Raw genomic sequence first — 4,030 nt, 5'->3', positions numbered from 1 at the left:
AGTAGGGAAAAAACTAAATGTCTACCAATTGTTGAATAAATAAAAAGCAGTACATTCACACAACTGAATGGTGTTAAGCAATGAAAAGGAATGAAGTAATGACACATGCTTCATCAAGGATGAAATGTGAAATATTACGCTGGGTGAAAAGAAGCCAGTCATAAAATACAATATATTGTATGATTCTACTCCATAAGGGTGGAAAGTAGATTGGTAGCTGGGCAAGGGAAGAGGACCAAAGACGAAGTAGGGGTGAAATCTAAGGTGGGCATCATTTCTTTTGAGGGTGATGAAGATATTTTAAATTGATTATGGTGATGGATGCACAAATCTGTGGATATACCAAAAGCCATTGAATCATCTGCTTTAAAATGTTGAACTGAGCTGGGGATGTTGGCACATTCCTGTAATCCCAGCATTCTGGGAGGCTGAAGCAGGAGGATCACAAGTTTGAGTCCAGCCTGAACAACTGAGTTAGTGAGACCTCGTCTCAAAACAAAAAGTGGCCGGGGATGTACAAAAGCACTGAGCTCATTTCCCAGTGCTTCAAAAGTTAAATTATATGGGTATGGGAATTATATTTCAATACCTCTTTTTTTCAATGAAATAATACAATAGTCTAACTGCAATATAAAAATAATTAATAATAAAACAACATGTATCAAATGCACAACTAGAGAACACAATGAAAATTAGTCAGGGGCTACCCAGAAGCCCCATCAATGTGACAGCTATATAGTACAGACTGAATAGCTGGGTGTGGTGCATGCACCTGTAATCCTGGGACGTGGGAGGCTGAGGCAGGAGGATTGCCGTGAGTTCAAGGCCAGCCTGAACTACATACTGAGACTCTGTCTCAAAAAACTAAAAGAAATAAAAAATAAAGAATACAGATTGATCTCAGCATATTCTATTGATGACTCAATACCCTGCCGTCACTGAAGGGACTTTCCAAAGCATTGAGCTACTCTTGGGGAGACAAACAATGTGCTTCCGAGGGCCTGCAGCTCTTTCTCTTTCCTACCCATGGAAGGGTTCCTCTGAGATGGCTCCTTGTATGGGTTTGACTCCAGAACCTGTTGTCTTTCCTGGGATCTCATGGACTTGTTACATCTTTCACCTGGCTGAGACCATCTGGGGCTACTCCACTCAGACAGTTGTCTTAGTCACTTTCTCGTCACTGGGACACAATACCCAACATCCAAACATTAAAGGAGGAATGGTTTACTTTAGTTCAAAGGCAGGATGGCGTGGTAGAGGGGCATGGTGGAGGAAAAGCTGCTCACCACATGGTGGCCAGGAAAAGAACATTGCAGGGAGGAGCTGGGAAGGAAGATAGATCCTTGCAAGTCACACTCATAGTGGCTCACACCTTCCTACCTGACCCCATCGCCTAATAGCAAGTCAGCTGCATTGCCCCGTAATCCAATCACTTTCCAAGCAGATGAGGTTTTGGGGGCCATTTTAGATCTAAATCATAACAGTTGTGGAAGTTGTTATTTTTTTAGTACCTACTATGTGGTAGGCACTTTTATAAATTCATATTCAGTTTTCACAGTTATCTTAAGCAAACTATTATCCCAAGTATCTAGATACTTTCTTGTTAGAGTGAACCCCCAAAATTCATGAGGATTATGTTGCTACAGCGTGTGCGAATTGTGAAAAACCACGAATTTCAGAGATGGTCAGAAAAATGTCCATAGTTTACACTCTACACCCTAAATATGCTATGTCTCCCTCAATTATGTAATTTAATTAATTTATTTTTTTTGGAAGTTGCTGTAATATTTTATGTTTTTCTTTCAGCATTTTTAAAGACTCTACATATTAGACAAAGAATTTGGTGATAACATAAGTACCAATTCCTCTGGAGACAACATACAACCATTTTAAATGACAGGAATATATATATGAGATTGAGGTTTCTAAGGCCTAGATATGACTTTTGGGGGGGTGGGGAAAAAGTAAGTTCAATTGTAAGTTTTAAAGAAAACTGGTTTCCTTACCAAACATGTATGCCCTGTACATGGACCTATCACCCATGAGCTCACAGAACTCATCAGGTAAAGCTAGAGATCAGAACCTCCTTTCACTGAGCTCAGTCAGCTTGGACTTTTTCTGTACCAAAGTCACTCCAGGCAAATCTCTCCATCTAGTGAGAGTCCCCCATGCACCAGCATCTCCTCAAAGTATTCCTTATTCTAAAAAGAAGAAAGGGAACAGCTTCCTAACAGAAGACAGGAGAAGGAAACAAATACCTGCTAATGTTTTCCTGAGTGTCCTCCTAGATAATTCACTTCCAGTAGCTCAGGAATTCCACGCAAGCTGCATCAGCTTCTCAAGAGGGCTCCCTTCATTACTCAGAAAAGAAAAGAATTGTCTTCCTAATTCACTTTAGTTGCCCAGGACAACTATGTACTTCACTGAAAGATGTGATAAATGCTATTTGACAGAGGTTAAGATTAAGGAAAAAAGCAAAGTCATCTGATTCATTTTGCTTAAAGAAAAAAATGTGCTCTGCCACATAATAAACTATCAGATCAATGCACGACAAACTGGAAAACTTTAATACAATATGGTTAAACACAATATTCAAATATTAAACTTTTCAAGCACATGAAGATCATCATCTAGACAAGCTGGGCTTTTCTTTGTAGCTACCTCTGTGTAACTTAAATGTTTCCATCAACTATGTCTGGCACTAATTTGATACTTGTTAGAAAGTCTGATGTAAGGTAATGACATCTCAACCATCAGAGTCTTAGGAGATCACCTCAAGCCCATCTTCAGAATTCATCATCAGAGGACAGAGTGTCAGCTTCATCCCTTACTTCTTGGTACTTCTCTGCAGATTCCCCTTCTGGATTGTAACTCTCCATTTTAATATTCAGTCTTTCTGCTAATTTTTGTGCTGCAAACTTTGCTTGCATCTCCTCATAATTCTGTTTCTGTTGTCACTGAAGTGCCAGAGATTCTTCTATGGTCATCAGCAGACCATACGGTCTTCTATGGTCATCACCACTGCTGAGGTGTCCTCCAGATGGTGCTTGTCCCTGAGTCCCAGCTCCTCTGAGGAGACGGGAGACTCTCCCCTCTGACCGTGTTGAGGCAAGCCACTGTGCTGTGACGGTGACACATTGGTTTGAAATTTATGTGGTGGGGGCACTGGGTTTTTTGGCTTGCATTTCTAGCACTTTCAAGTCATGAAGGCTCTTAGCAGGCTGCTATACAAACTTATCGAGGTCTCAGCACTTGAGCTTGCTTCTGAGTGGTGTTCACCGTGGTTGCAATTATGACCCTTTACAACTGGTCAATAAACAGGTTGTCCAAGCCGCTGGAAATAGCTTGTGGGACCTGACACGCAATGGTGTGGGACATGCTCTGCAGCTTCGGTTGAGGAAACCGTCCTGGCCCTGCTGTTGGAAGCTGTGTGCGGGTTCACTGTGGACTCTGCCTCTGGAGTCTCTTCATTGTCTTCCTGAGTGGGATGTACAAGTCCCTGCTTTTCTGAAGTTGTTTTGCATGACTTGATTTTATCTATAGGGGAACAGCCAGGAACTAGTAATGAAGTATCAAGTATCTGGTCAGAATTCTGGGTCTTATCTATGTCCATATTAACTCCTGTAATTGCTTTTTGGCTCCTCTTCGTACTCTGACATGGCAGCTTTCAGATTGGCAACAGTATCTCAGATCTTTTTACCTTTGTCAGGCAATTTGCAAATGAAGTTTTCTTTGCACAAAAGTGTCTCCTGCAGCAACTCCTGCAGCTCCACCGAACTCCACCGCCCCCAGCCCTGGGGAGCTCAGGGAGGCCAGGCGACAAGGACGCGTTTCAGGCGCTTCGGGGCAGCAGGGGAAGGTCGGCTCCCTCGGGGGAGGGGGGTGGCAGTGCAGGCAACTCTGCCGCTCAGGCGGGGGTCACCATTTCCCCTGTAATTTAATTTAATAAAATACTGTATTAATAAAGCTTTGGAAGGTGAGGGGCGTTTTGGCGGCATCTTAGGGCTTTAAGAACAAAACCGAGAACACT

General features: G+C 42.4%; 1 pseudogene; it reads right to left on the bottom strand.

Moving 5' to 3' along the window:
• Positions 1 to 795: 795 nt before the first annotated feature.
• Positions 796 to 3,803, bottom strand: LOC110349819 (DNA-directed RNA polymerase II subunit GRINL1A pseudogene; annotated as a pseudogene).
• Positions 3,804 to 4,030: the final 227 nt, after the last annotated feature.

Source organism: Heterocephalus glaber, unplaced genomic scaffold (genome assembly GCF_053883595.1).
Source record: "Heterocephalus glaber isolate CG9 unplaced genomic scaffold, H.glaber_assembly_v1.0 deba00001472, whole genome shotgun sequence".
NCBI lineage: Eukaryota > Metazoa > Chordata > Mammalia > Rodentia > Bathyergidae > Heterocephalus > Heterocephalus glaber.
This window is presented reverse-complemented; position numbering and strand designations above follow the sequence as displayed.